The following is a 16,128-nucleotide window of genomic DNA, read 5'->3' on the forward strand; positions in this document are numbered from 1 at the left end:
GCGTGGCCTTGGCCATCTTACATCTGCTTTCTACTATTAAAGAATAAATCAAATTCACTCAGCTACTTATCACTCTAGCACAAATTTGATCATAACATTCTCTTGCCATGGATTTCTGTCACTTTACAGGGTTTAAGCACCTTGCTACAGTCTTTCATGATGTGGTGGTACCTGTTTACCTTTCATCTTATCCTTCATCCATTGCTTTGTCTCCTTTTCCAATCTAGGCTACATACAATCCTCTAAAACCCCTGTACTCTTTTATCTCCAGACTCTTGGACATGCCATTCTTTCTCCCTGGAACATTGTGCCCCAACTTTGCCAAGCTAACCCCTATTCTTCCGTGAGGAACCAGCTAAAAAGAGAACCTCCCCTAAGAAAACTTCTCTTATGATGGCCCAACTCCCTCACTTTAAGACTTGGGTTAAAAGTCTCCTCGCTATGCTAAAACTGCAACCCAACGAACCCATTATAGTGTTCATTGAAAGCACTATTTTAAAAAATTACCTGTACATTTTCTTTCCTCATCAGGATCTAAATGTTTCTTTGTGAGCTTTGCTACCTATGGTGAAATAGTGCAGTAATAGCCTAAGAGAACTATTTTGACCTGAATTTGTATTAAAGAGACTGGAGAATTCTTTTTGTGATGGTCAGTTTTATGTGTCCATTTGACTGGGACGTGGGTGTCCAGATATTTGGTTAAGTACTATTCTGAGTTTGTCTGAAGGGTGTTTCCAGGGGAGACTAGCATTTAAATTGGTGAACTAAGTGAAGCAGATTGCCCCCCTCAAGGCGGTTGGGCTCCACCCAATCTGCTGGAGAACTGACTAGAAGGAAAGGTGGGGTACTGGAAAATTCACTTTCTGCCTGTTTCCAAGCTGGGATCTTGGTCTTGCCCTGCACTCAGGGTGGAAACTGTATAACCTGTTCCTGGTTGTGAGGCCTTCGGGATCAGACTGGAACCCCATCACCGTACCTCTTGGGTCTCCAGCTGGCAAACAGCACATCGTGGGGCTTCTCAGTCTCCTTAATCACAGGAGCCAATTTCTTATTATAAACCTCTTTTTATATAGATCGCCTGTGGGTTCCATTTCTCTGGACAACCCTGACTGATACACTTCCTCTGTAAAAGTTAAATGTGTTTCTGACCAGAATTTAGGCAGGGCAGAACTTCTCTTCCGCCAAATGATGTAATGACTAAAAGTCTCAATATACTTTCCTAAACTCACCCATATGTAGAATTCTCAGCAAGTTATTGTCCCTTCAGATGCCTTCACCCAATGACACAGGTAAATAGTTTTAATGGAGACAAAGACTGTACTATGAGGTCAAACTCTAATTCGTTTACCAGAAAGCCACTGTATAGGGAGTGTGGTACGGAAATAGGCAAATCATTTGCTGTGAAGGGCCTGTTAGTTAATATGTTTGCCTTTGCAGGCCACACCACCTCTGTCACTGCTACTCAACTATAAAGCCACCACTGATGATATGCAAATAAATAGGCATGGCTGTATTTGCATAGGACTTTATTTGCAGAAATATGTGACAAGCCAGTTTTTGCCTGCAGGCCACAGCTTGCTGACCCTTGGGGTAGTGGTTTAGACACAGCACAGACAGTAAAGTCATACAACTGGGTTTGAGTTCTGACTTCACCAATTTTCCACTCCGTACCATGTGCAAGTCACTTAACCTCTATTAAAAAAACCCACTTCCTAGGTTTGTCATGAAAATTTAATGAATAATATACCTTAATTGCTTAAGGAAACTTCTGAATATATAGTAAGTGCTATAGAAGGTTCGTTATTATTCTTTTCAGCTCATTTTTTTTTTCGGTACTTGAAGGTTTGGGGTTTTATATACGCTACCAGTTTTCAGAAAAGAATTTAAGAGTCCTGAAAGAAAGTTACAGTAAGTTTTGTTGAAGAGAGTTTTCGGTGTGATTGTTGATGCATTCTGGAGGTTTGGAACATGCTACTACAAATATTATTTAGTAATCTTGCTCTTGGTAATGTAGCATCTTTAGCAACAAAGAACATCTTATTGCAGTAAAGGCTGGGAAGTTGTCTTGAGGGAAAAAAAAGCAGTTTAGATAAAGCTTGGGGTAAAAGAATTTTTTACCTCTTTCAGCTGCTCAAGCTTTCTTGGGTAACTTCTCAAGGTTTTGACATTTTGCTATCCTCAATTACCCAGTTTTGTCTTTTCCAGTTGTTTAAACTGTTAGGAAACAACCCAGTAAAAACATAACTGTATTCATTTCTCCTTAGGGTTGGTCATAAGTATTTCACCAAAAATTCTCTTTTCTTTCCACCACTTTGATCATTTTACACTCATCCTGAAAAAAAAGAAAGAAAGAAAGAAAGAAAGAAAACAACCCGAAAGCGGCTTTTAATTCTCCTATATCCATCATGACTAAGTGCTTCATCTTGGAGTTCACGGCTCCCTTCAGGTTTGGCAGGACCTCACTGCTCCATTCACCCCCACTTACCCAGTCCCCTCCACTCAGATAGGGAAGCGTGTCAGCACTTTTCATCTGTGCATTCCCAGAACTTGAGCTATGTCTGGAATGCCTCTGCCCTCCCATCTTGATGGGTTCCCTCCCTTCTATCATTTATGGAGCTTATCAGATCACACTTTCTTCTCAACCTTCTCCAAATAAATGGAAATGCAGAAATAGTTCCCTGCCCCCCACCGTGTCTGGAAGACAGGAAATTTTGCCCAATGCAAGATCCCACATACTACACACCATTTTACACTTTGTTATTATGATGACCTATTTTTGGCATTTTATGCATTTTATGCATTTTTGCATTGATTTCAATGTCATTCTTCCAAGTAATTACGATAAGATAGGTTGGGAATCTTGCTGGTGGAAGTGTTTGCCCTCTGGGAACAAGGTCCTCTAGGCTCACAGAGATGAAGAGCAGGAGGCACAGATTTCCCAAAAAGGTGACTAAGAATAAAAGTAAGTGAGTGTGTGTGGTAAGCAGAATGGTCCCAAAGGATGTCCACATCCTAATCTTTAATTAGGAAACTTTGAATATGTTACATGGCAAAAGAGTCTTTACAAATGTAATTAAAGATACAGCCTTTAAGATTAGGGAGATTACCTTGGATTATTTGTCTGCATATAATCTGTGATTACATGTGATCATATGATTACATGAGCCCTCAAAAACAGATAATTTTCTCTGGCTTGAGTAAGAGAGGTGCAATAGAAGAAGTCAGAAAGGTTCAAAGTATGAAAGAGACTGAACCTGACCTTGCTGGAGAAGAGCCACGTGAAAAGCTTGAGAAGTGTAGGTATTTTCTAGGAACACAGACCAGCCCCAATTAACATCTAGCAAAGGAACTGGGACTTCAGTCCTAGGTCGGATGATTTGCATCCTCAAAGAATTGAATTCAGTCAACGACCTATATGGGTTTGGAAGTGCATTGATCCTTGGAGCTTCCAGAAAGATCTACAGGCTTGCCAATACCTTGATGTTGGCTTTGGGAGACTCTAGGCAGAGACCAAGTTTATGAAGCTATGAGGTAATAAATATATTCTGTTGCAAGTCACTAAATTTTTGATAATTTATTATGGAAGTAATAGAAAATCTATACAAGGCGCCACTCCTACTTTAAAGCTTTGTTTTCCCAACTTGTGTGTAGTACCCGCTTTAAACAGAGCGCCATGACATGGTTGATGATTGAAGGTATATACTGTGTCCTAGAGGATGGCTCCCAATTCTCACAGACTGTTATTGTTAAACTCATATTCCCTGCGACTTCAGCAGGCCGTTCCAATACTTCATCAGTTTAGCAGTTTCTGGGAGTGCAGATGTGATAGAACCAATGGATCTGATTCTCACGTGGCCATGGTCTGACCATAAGCCTTCGGAAAGTATTGCTGGCTACGGTCCTATGGGAAGTAAAGGAAAACCTACACCCAGAATATTTATTAATTATATTTAATTACGATCATTTACATCTCCTTCTAGAGTACAAGAGGCCCAATGTAACAAACTTGCCACCATGTGGCTGGTTAGTTTCCCCAGTGGATGAGCTTTAGGGTCTCAGTGTTTTTATGTTGTCAGGTATGACATCAGTAGCCTCAGTAGGTAGATCAATCTTGGTGATGGAGCCCACGCTGGTGGGCCCATTTGTAGCACTCACCCCTGCTACCATATTTATGCTGCATTGATTAACTCATTGTACCAGTCCTAAAGTGGCTGAAGACAAAGGTTACCTATGTCAAATGGCTGACTGTTATGTCTACCAAGTTACTCAGTGCCCTGCCTTGATAATCTCTTGTGGGTAGTAAGGTGTAATACAAAGATATTCTCACTTTGCAGATGATATGGGTCTTTCCAGAACCTAGAGGTCTAAATCTTAATTATCCTACTGGCGCTTGCCATAAAGGCCACCTGTCATTCCTTTCTCACCACAGCTTCCTCTAAAAGCTCAGGGTCTGCTGGTCGTTTAGCCCAAATGGCAGGGCTACTTGTATCACTGCCTGGACTTGCTCAGATCCCTTTCTGCTATGGTCCTCACTCAAGACTGGGAACCTTTCTGGTCACATGATGAATGTACTAAAGTAGTGTTCTCAAGTGTGGAATATGCTGCTTCAAAAACCTAAAAGGGCCCTATACAACATTGTGCTTCCTTCTTATTTGTGGGAGCGTAAGATGTAGCAATCTGTGCTCTATTTTGGTGAAGATGTCTCAGCGTGCCCTGACCACACCTTACTGCTATAATTGACCCCACAGTATTCATAGAGTTTATCTCTCATCTTCTGCATGTGTCTTACCAAAGCCTCCAACGTACTTACTATTCTTGCTCGTCTATTGCTATTAACATGTCATCATTATCGTGGACAACTGTGATTTTCTGAAGAATGCCCACACAGTCCATGTCCCTTTGGACTATATATAACAAAGGAGAGAGTTAATATAGCCCTGGGGTGAGAACACAATGCATGCTGTGGTAGACACTAAGAGATCCACTAAGCAAGGGTTATAGTTGCTTTGAATACTTCAAGCCATTGGAAACTTCTAGCACCTTTCCTTTCATCTATTACTGCCTTTTGTGTGCCCTACATAAAAATATCAGCCCTCAGCGAAGAGTGTAGCAAAAGACAATCTCTGAGGCTGTTGCAATTACGTGTTAAAACTAAGAGTTGATAAAGTCTGGTGGTTTCCCATACCTCAATGGGACACTACTGTCACGTATCTGGTCTCGAGCTTTGGATATTCAGATTGGTGTCTAGGAAACCCAGTTATGCTAAAAATAAAAACTCCCTATAGGCTAGTTTATGCTATTGGATTTAATTCCAAAGCCACTTCCTGATAGTAAAGTATCATGGAAAGCTACTAAGAATCATAAAAATGCTTGGCACCATGAAAAAAAAAAAAAGACTAGATTCTGCCTAGAGGGATAGTTTATCTGAGTATAATAAAGCTGAGAGAATTGTTGTGTTCTACTAGGGAATTTATATATCCAGCACATTTGTTTCTTACAGACTTCTACCAACTGGTTAGTTCACCTAATGTTTAAGTAGTGCTGGCTAAACAACACTGACAAATCGCTTACTAATTAGTTGCTCTTTCCAATATTCCTTATCAGACACCCAAACCTTCTGTCATTTTATTATCTCATTGTTGCAGTTTCCAGAATTATAGTTTATATAACAAGACATTTCCAGTTAGCTTCTTATTCGATGTTTCAAGAGAGATGATGCCAATTATCAGAAAAAAACGAAACAAAACAAACAAACAAACAAACAAAAACAACCCTAGGTACATCTCGGTGGCTCAGTCAATTAGGTATCTGACTTCAGCTCAGGTCATGATCTCATGGTTTATGAGTTTGACCCCTGCATCAAGGCTCTCCGCTGTCAGCATGAAGCGTGCTTTAGATCTTCTGTCCCCCTCTCTCTCCACCCCTGCCTCGCTTGCACACATGCATGCTCACTTTCTCTCTCTCTCCAAAATAAATAAACATTAAAAGAGAAAGAAACAAAACCTAAACATTATGTTATATCTTAAGATGGTTTGCTACTCAGATTTCTGAAAATGGTGAATGATTTCTACCTTTCATTGTGAAATAGACACTTTTGTTAAAGTGTTATTTATTTATTTAGTTGATTTTTTTATTTTATTTTATTCTTAGAGATTCTCAGATTTTTACTTTGATGACAAAAAAAAATCACACAAAGAAGAACAAAAATTACAGTTGCCAAACTAGTGGTGGGATGTGGGCTGGAAAACACAGGAAATGGGTGCCCAGGGTCCCTGGGATGTTTCCTGGAATCTTGAGTTTCTTTCCAGGGCCCCCAGGTGCCCTGGGAGCCTCCTGGAACCCTCCCCATCAGGGTGCCACAGAACCTGGTTTAAGAGCCTTTCTCCAAGCCAAGGGTTTCGCTGCACAAGAAGGCTGAATGCACAGGGATGGTTCAGACAGTGGCTTCAACCTCAGTGGCTTCATCATCCTCCTCCAGCAGGCTGTAGGAGGCGTGACTCTGGCAGGGCCGCTGCAGCAGGTGAGCCAGCAGCTTAGCGATACAGTTGTGCAGCTCAAGGGTTGGCCCAGCCAGCGCCACCTCATACTTGCAGCTGGTACCCTTGGGATCCAGGCTGCCCAAGGAGGCAAACATGCCCTGCCAGCTCGTTTCCTCCTCTTTCTCATTGGCACTTTAGTTAAATTTGTGGGTGTAGGACTGGGTTCGGAGGAAGAAGTGTATTTTTTTTTTACCCTGAGCCTTATTCTTTGGCTGTCTTTTTCTTGACTGTATCATGGTGTCAGGAGGAGGGCTTGTACTGCTACACCTGCACCTTAAGACCTTCCCTGGGATGTGGGCCGCACAAGAGGATGGGAAGCAAAGGGATGGTTTCTTCTTCCAACAAAAGTGGAGGACTGCCCCTCAAGGCTGAAAGGAAGCAGCAAGAGAAGCTAAATGGAAATGGGCGCTCACAGGAGGTGTTAGAGCTCCATTTTCAGTTTGGGTACGTGATTTATTACAGGGGCCCTGGTAGTTGTTAAGTAAATGTGAAAACAAAAATGGGTTTGTATATAGCTGAAAGTCAAACACTGCATTTTAGGAGGAAAACATTAAAAAAAAGAATAATAATGGTTAACACCTACTGGGTGTTAATTGCCGAGAATTTACAAAGTGTTTTCCCTGCATTATCTCATTGAATCCCCTCCACCCTATAAGATAAATTCTATAATTTCCGTTTTAACAAACAAAGAAGTGAAGCAAGACGTGTGACAAGTTTGCATTGTACAAGGTAGCTAGTAAGTGGTAGTGACAGGACTCAACAAAGGCTGACTATGAGTATAGTCTGTATTAGGTACCACATACCTAGCTAAAGCCCCTTCCCTCCCACAAATATTCAGAGAAGTTACTGTTCCTCCTCACCAAATAAAACATTAGAAAGAAAAACAAATTATTTCATTGAAATCTAAGGCAATAGTGTACCTACACTTGAATGGTGTATACAAATCTGTCCCCTGTCTGCCCATTATTTACTTAATTAAATATAAACTCCTCAATGGAGACTTCAAGTCCCTGTACGATGTGTCTCTCGCCTACCTGTATAACCATGTTTTTTTTTCATTTTCTGTATGTTATTATTTTCTGTGTATTCTATATTCTGTATTTTCTGTATATTCTGTATTTCTTTGAGATCCGGAGCTTTGCTGAGCCAGGGGAGACTACCTTTCCCAGGATTCCCCAAAACCTAGAGAATAAACAACTCAACTCCAAGTGCAATTTTCAAATGCAAACCAACCAATCCACAGCCCACGCATCCAGCCACCTCCTTTATCAGGCACTCACACTGCAGGCCACTATTCTGCTTTAATTACCCCAGAGTTAGGTGCCAGACAACTAAGAGAGCTCATATGCCCCAGAGCCCACTGAAATTATTCAAACTAGCCCATCCTAAATCTGCTTATCCTGCCTCCCCCATTCCTTTCCAGAGAAATCATAATAAAGACTCTTGCCCACCATTCCCTCCCGCTCCCTCCCCCTGCCTCCTGATGGGCTCCGGGGCTGCCCCTGTGCTCTCTGCTGCATAGCATGCCAAGCCTCCGGTTTCTAGTTGCCCTTTCTGACTTAACTTTCCCCATTGTTTAGAGAAACCTCCTTTCTGGCTTCATGAATCACAAAATCATAGTCTAAACTGAAGTCAGATGCCCAATTGACTGAGCCACCCAGGTGCCCCAGGAATACTAATTTAGTAGGCATGTCAATCAGGATCCCAACAAAAAAGGATTAGCAAGATAAAATGATGCCATTTAAAGAGATATCAATATAGGTACTCATCCGAGGGGTGGGCAAGGTTGCACCAACAAGAAGAAATAGTCCAGTACCCTAGCACCTTATGACAGCATGAGAGGAGAGAGGACCCTAAAGGGGGAAGGGAAGAGCTGCTAACAGAACCCCAATTGATTATCCTTATAGAAGGAGCTGCCTAATCTTCAGCATTGGACTTTAGCCAATGCAGAGTAACATCACAGGAACAGAGACTGAGAGATAATGACCTAGTCTCCTTCTCCTCCTGGCCTTTTCCAGCCACCTGTTGAGAAAATCTGCCAGAAACTAGAGGTCTGCAAAGTCTCCTTTTGCAATCCATTAAATATCAATTTCCCAGGGTGCAGAGCATGGTGGAGAAAGGTGGACAGTGGATCTGGATGAGTATAAGGAAGATCTTTAACATGAGTGTGGGAAGGACCCTGGGCATACGTGTTTTGAAATAGTTCCCAGGTGATTGTCAACTTTTGTGGCTCCATGGCCAATTGACTCTGTCATTCATTTATTCATTCAAGAAATATAATTGGAATGCCTACCATTTGTATGACCCAATGCTGGTTTCTGGGGAAACAAAGCTCAACAGGACAGATAAAACTCTTTTTTTCAACCATTTCATAATACCCTGGGAAAATGGCCATTGCATAGCCCCAGGTATTGCATAGATACGTTCCTATCATTACACCTGCACAGCTGATATTTGCTTCTCGGCTGCCACAAACCACAACGCCATCATGTCTCTAGACCACATCTTCTATGTAAGTCACTGGCAGCGAGGACCCTACTACTGGCATGCTGTCAGTCTGCTCAGGACAGCCCCAACTCAAAATGGACAAAGAAGCTCTCCTCCTTCTCTGTTGTTGAGGTCTTTCAGAAAAGTCTCATAGCAAGATGACTTAGAACTCAAGTTGTTAAAGTCCTTTAACTTTTTAAAGTAGGTTTCCTTCCCTCAGAGCATTCCCTTGTCATTAAGATGGCAAGACGATGTGACGTTCAAATAATGGCCACAACACTGTACATGAAACCACCTCTGACTCTGTGGCTGACCCTAAATATTTGTGCCAATCCTTTCTTCGGGCTAGGTTTTCTGTCAGGCACCGAATACCCTTTTTCTTTTTCCTGGAAATAATCTAGATGTAATTCAGTTCATAAAATACATACATCACAAAGAGATTAGGAGAGGGCAAAACTCTTCCTTGGGCTCAGCTGGGACACCAGGCGACTTACACTATAGTAGGCTTTCTCCCATAGAGAGTGAGGAGCCATAAGTTAGGGTCTGAGATAGACATCTTTCAGAGAAATTTGCAAACATTCATGTTCTACCATTTAGTGATTTGAGTAAATTGTCTCCTGGAAAATGTTGACACTGTCTATATTATAACATAAAAAATTAGTCTAAAATCACTAACCTTATTTTGGCCCCCAGGAGAGATTTAAAAATCATCAGTTTTGGTGATGGTTAGGGGACTTCAGGCTTTTATGAAGGGGAATTTGTTCAAAGGTCTCCCACGTTCAAGATTAAAGTTAGGGAAGCAACCATGACTTGATTCTCTTTAAATAAGCACTAAACCGGAGTAGAGTTCCAGGCCTTGATAGGGTCAAAGGGATGTTTACACTGGAAGCACCTAAGAGTCTGGTGAAGGTGGTCATTGGGAGAAAATCTCTGAAACAACATTATCAAACAACAGGTTTGAGACACAAGTAGTAGGTTTAAACAAGAGGACGAATGATGCAAGTTAAAATGATGAAGTCTTTTCGATAAACCGGGACTACATTGTTTCAAGTTTGTGTTTATGAATTCTCACCAAAACCTGTTATTCCCTCCCATTGGATGGGCCTTCAACTTTAAACCTAGCGTGTAAATCCTAAGGCACTGCTATGGCAATTCCTTCCAATTGTGATCACACAGACTTCTCTTTAATCTTCAAGTATATATTTTCTTCGTGTATATTTGATATTCACATCCTGTTATCCACTCAAAGCCCGGTTTGTCTTGAAAAATTCTATTGTCTGTATATTTCTTATATGCTTTTACATGCAAAATTCTCCCAGAAAGCAGTGTCCATGTGCTGTATCTAGTTCACTGACAATTGTAATCAGAAGTTTAATAAGTGGATTGTGATGGAAGATGCACACAGGGCCCCCAAGGCCATCCATTTGCCTGTTTTGGTGATTCCTACTTGTCCACGGCCTGCAACAATATAGGCCCTTTGTTTACCTCAACTCATTCGTATGTAGTCTGTACTAGATGTCCCCATGGTATCACAGTCAGTACTTTTTGTGTTAGTTTTGAGATTAGTTTAACAAATATTGCAGTCCCCAGAATATTTGTATATAAAATTCTGATAAACATTTTATGACCCTAAGGTTGTCGGAGACGTTTTATTTCCCTCAATAATATTGGTCTAACATTAATGTCTAAAGTCACTAGTTTTTATCTTTTGCAATTCGGTAATTCTCAGAGTCCATTATCTAAGACTATGAGATTAGAATGTTTTTCTATTAAGATAACAAGGACCTAAATCAAGATTCTTTTTTCTGTTAAAATGACAGCCAGCCCCCTTTCCAAGGAGTTTAATCCATAAATGCCGCATGCCTTTTGGTTGAGAAGCTAAGTGAAAAATAATTGATCAGCATATTTTATTTTGCAAGTGTAGGGGGCCCAGAGCAGGCTGCCGGCAAATGTGCCCCTTTAGCATAAAGATTATTTGAAGTTAAAAGCAATAAAAGCACAGCAGTTGCAGGAAAGGTGCTCTGACTTCACCATAACTGCCTAAATTTACATCGGAAAGAAGAGACTGCAACAGGAAGTATTAATGAAGCCCCCCCCCCCCCGCCCCTGCCAATCAAAGAAACTCATCTGCATCATAGAGCGATCTTGTTTTTCCAAACAACTGTTTTTGCCTTCTTGCTAACGGCCTATCTCCCCTTTGTGTCCTGAGACCATACCCCTCTCCTTAGTTCGTAAGCTTCATATCGCCTCATTGTCTTTGGAATTTCCAGGTCCGTGTGGATTCCCGTACAAATGCCTCTTAAATTTGATTTTCTCCTGTTCATCTGTCTCATGTCAAGTTGATTCTAAGTCCGGCTAGAATGACCATAGGGCAGAGGAAGGTCTTCCTGACACAAGGATTATAAACTTTTCACAGACACTTTTATTTATCAGCACTTTTGTAGCCAGTATTAAAAAATATTTTGCAGTTGAAATTTTATCAAAGAAGTTTAACAACAAAGGCAAAAAGATTTAACAACGGAGGTTTGGTTTACTTAAAAACCAAGCATAAAGTTGCTCCTAAGTTCCGTTTTCCATTCTTACTTTTTCTTCCTCTTCCCCGCCTTTTTAAAAATTGTATTTTCTTCCTCGCCAATGGCTCATAATAACAGCTTTGTCTGGCCTCTGAATTCTTCCTTGTCATTTAATGCCAGCTGGAGTCTTGAGGAGCCCTGGCTTCACTTCTAGCTTTTACCTTCTCCAGACGGTAGGTCATTAATTGTTCAGCAAAAGGAGCTGACGATCAGATAAAGTTGCTTAACCCCTCCCAGGCCAATGGCCCTCGTAGCCAGCAATCTGGTCTCTGCAAGTCTTTTGGCTTCCCTGAAAGTTATTCTACGGTCAGCTCCGCAGGGTTGCCAGCAGTACTTTTGTTAAACTCAGTCTTCCTTCTCTAGGGCATTAAAAGGGTTAAGGAACATTAAAATCACAATTTATCTGGCCTTTACCCTTTCCATCAGTGGTACTCTGGTTTGGATCTATATGGTCTTTCTCTTTCCCTGCTTTCCCTCTCAGAGCTTCACTTTTCTGGTTAATGGATCTATTAAAGCGGAGGGTGAGTGAAGAGGAGGGTATTGCATACTTAGGCTGTAATTTAATATAGTTCTTTTGTTTACCTAATTAATTAACTCATTAACTGCCTCTTTCCCCCGAATTGTTCTTGGTGGCTTAGAAGAATATACGCTACGGGAGTGCTTGGCTAGCTTAGTTGGTGAAGTGTGAGACTCTTGATCTTGGGGCTGTGAGTTTGAGCCCCACATTGGGTGTAGAGATTACTGAAAAAAAAAAATCTTTAAAAGGAAATTAAAGAAAAAAGACGAGGCACCTGGGTGGCTCCCTCAGTTGAGCATCGAACTCTTGGTTTCGGCTCAGGTCATGATCCCCATGTTGGGCTCTATGCTGACAGCCCCAGGCCTGCTTGGAATTCTTTCTCTCTCCGTCTCTCACTGCCCCTCCCCTGCTTGCTCTCACTCTCTCTCTCTCCCTCATTCTCAAAAATAAATAAATAAACTTAAAAATATATATCGATGTGAAGAGTTTTAAAAAACTAAGGACAAAAGAATATATGCTATGGAAAATGGAGGTAGAGAGAGTGTGTGTGTGTGTATGTGTGTAACACACTACAGAAAAAAGGAGAAATATGCAATGCACACTCTAGCAAGTAGGAGACAGAAATATATATTTATATATGGAACTATGTGAAATTAATTAATATGTTAATAATGTTAACAATACAGTATTAATTCTATAACTGATTATATAAAATATTTGTTTACATTAAATAGAAAGAGTATAAGGTAGTATAATAAAACCACTTCTCATATGAGAAACTGAAAATCAAGTATCTGTTCTACCTCAAGTAGATTTTCATACTGTAGTAGAGTTACTTTTTGAACAAAACACTCAGGAAAACCCATGCCGGGCCATGCAAACTGAGAGACAAGTAAAGCTGTCAGATCCTTTTCCCCAGTTTCCCCTCACCTACTCACATTTAATTTCCTTAATAGTTCTACTTTTTAAAAAGAGTTAAAGGACTTTGCAAAGATAAGGGTACATTAGAGCCCATTAACACCATTAGGGCAAGTGTCTTAAAGAAAGTCTGTTAAATATAACAAAAATGCTGGATTTCTACTCTCTTAGGCATTTTTTTTTTTCACTTAACTCTTAGGACTACAGCCAGGAGGGGTACGTTTCAAAATACCCTAAAACTATTTATATTTTACTTGTAGGATATCATGACCACAGATAAACCTCGGGAAGACAGAACTGTTCAGTTAAACCCTGCATCGGGCCGCGTGACATAAACTGCACACAGACATTTTCCAGCTGGGAAAACACTTAACTTCCATTTACAGCTGTAAACTGTGATCCTGTCTCTGAAAGGTCTCCCTAGACCCTCAGCCTAATGCTTGGTGGGTTACCTGTGTAAAGACTATAAGGGATGACACCTTTCCTTTTCTTCCTAGAATATTCCATGGAGTCTTAACAGTTTTGCTGTAGAGTCACAGGACTATTGTCACAAGGTCTTAAATTTAATATAATTAAAGAAGGAAAATACAGTTACATGAAGGGAATGATTGTATTTAAACTCTTACTTCTATTTACTGACACTTCCCTACTTGTTAAAAACCACAGACAGAAAAGTTTTATTTTGACCTCTAAGAACAGGCCTATAAAATGACTATCTCATGTTTATGAGAATCAGATGCTCAAGAGTAACAAAGACAGTTTTAAGAAGAGAAAGGAGAATGTTATTCTCCACTGCTAGAAAAAAAAAGCTCATGTGATTATTGAAGTACCTCCTTGAATAAGTAAAATCCTGCCCAGATTTATTTGAACCTCAACACCTGGCATTGTATCTTTTGTTGTTTGTTTCGGTTGCTCTTGTATTCTCACTTTTTTTTAATCAGTTATTCTTTCAGCTATAAATTTCTTATTAATCATTCATAATAGTTACAGTTTATAGTAGTTGTTTATGACCATTTTCCAGAGGTCACTCATGAAACATAGATTTATATGCAAAAGAAATTTCCATTATTGACTTTTAGATAAAACATTACTCTTATATGTCCCTTAAAAAAATATCAACTACAAATTAAAGAAAGTAAGAGAGGGACAACCTTGAAAATGGCCTGCTGTCTTTATTGTAATCATTTACAAACCTTATTTCTTTTACTTGTAAGACATGCCCAAGGCAGAAAGACAAACCCACTATGTCATGACAGGACTGATTAGGAGTGTAGATTAGTATCAGGCAGGACTGGGTCTGAGAGCACCTGTGCCATTTACTAGCTGTGGGACCTTGGGAATTTTTAACTTCTCCTGTTTTTTTTAGTCTATAAAGTGGGGAAAGGAATAGTGCATGCATGAAAAGATTCTTGAGAAGACCCAAAGACCTAATGCACATAACATGCTAAGCACAGTCTCTGGCACATACAAATAAATGCTCTATTAAGATCCTCTGGTTTAGAAAAGTTCTAACATTAAAAACCTTAGCTCAAAAACATTAGCTCAGGCATTGAAAAGCTTCTACTTCCATCCGTGTGGGAGAAAAACTTCTGCTTCCATCCGTAGACATACCGTTCTGTCATAATCAATTAAAAAAACTGAACCAAATTTATTTAACACCTATTTTCAGATATTGGACAATAGATGGCACAGGACTGTGATCTTTGAGAGTGGGAACAAGCGAGATGAATCCTTTGATTGCCCCAGCTTTTTACATGAAGATATTTTCCAGACTGTAGCAGAAGGAGGGAAGCTGAGCAGAGAATGTGGAGTTATGAAGACAGAGTTTGGAGTTAAGTATCAAAGTGGCTGGAATTTGTGAGTCCTGTTACTCTAAGAAAGAGCTCCAGAATTCTGCATGATGTTCACCTGACTCTTTGGCTGATTGCCAATCGGCACATGCTTAGAGCAAAATTCCACAATGCTGGACAGAGAACAACATCTGGTAAAAGACTATTACCAAAAAATCTGTAATACAAATGATTCCCAAAGCTCATACAAGCCCAAGAACCAATCGCGTTTTCACTATCCAGAGTGGAGAGACCCCATGGAATATATAGGCTATTCTGTAGACTCTTCACAAAATCAAACCACAGTAATGGGACAGAATTAGACTTAGAGTATCATCAACTCTAGAACTGCCCCTAGCCTCAAAATAACCAAACTGATCTTCAAGTAACTTCACTGTCTGCTCCAACACATTAAAAGATTTTTAAAGTTATTCAACAAAATCTAGTACTCAAAAACTTACAACTGTAAGGTTTAGCATGCAATAAAAAACTAAGCATCTAAAGAAGCAAGGAAATGTGATTCATAACTAGGAGTAAAATAAGAAAATAGTAATAGATATAGAAATGTTCGACATTATAGAATGATCAGACAGATGTTAAAAATGCTACTATGAATATGCTCAAGGATTTAAAAAAAGATGAACTTAATGTGAATAGAAGCTAGTGGAGCAAATGGAACCTCAAAAAATGAAAAATAAATTTTAATTTTATCAAAAATTAATAATAAAAATTTTATTGGATGAAATTCATAAATCAAGCACTTCAAAAGAAAAGGTCACTGCATTTATAAATATAGCAATAAAACTATCCAAAATCAAACACAATGAGAAAAAAAAGATTGACACCCCCCACCCCCCCAAAAAGAAACCCAGTATCTTAGAGAACTTTAGGGCAATATCAAGCAATCTAACATTTATATAATTGGAGACCTAACAAAGAAAACGAGTGGAGGGACAGAAAGAAAATGGATGAACTCCTGGATGACAATGTTCATAATTTGATACAATTTATAATCCTACAGTTGAAATAAGCTGTTGTTGTATAAACCAAACAGCAAACAAACACATGAGGGTATATCAGCACCAAATCACCTAAGACCATTCACAAGAGAAACTATTAAAGGCAATAGTGGGGAGGCAGAGGCATATGACACACAGATATAAGCAATACAGCAGATTTCTCATTACAAATTCTAAAACCCAGAACATAATGTGACAACACCTTGAAAGTGTTGAAAGAAGAAAAAATGTTAACCTAGAAATCTT

The sequence above is a fragment of the Panthera tigris genome, chromosome F2 (genome assembly GCF_018350195.1).
Source record: "Panthera tigris isolate Pti1 chromosome F2, P.tigris_Pti1_mat1.1, whole genome shotgun sequence".
Classification (NCBI taxonomy): Eukaryota; Metazoa; Chordata; class Mammalia; order Carnivora; family Felidae; genus Panthera; species Panthera tigris.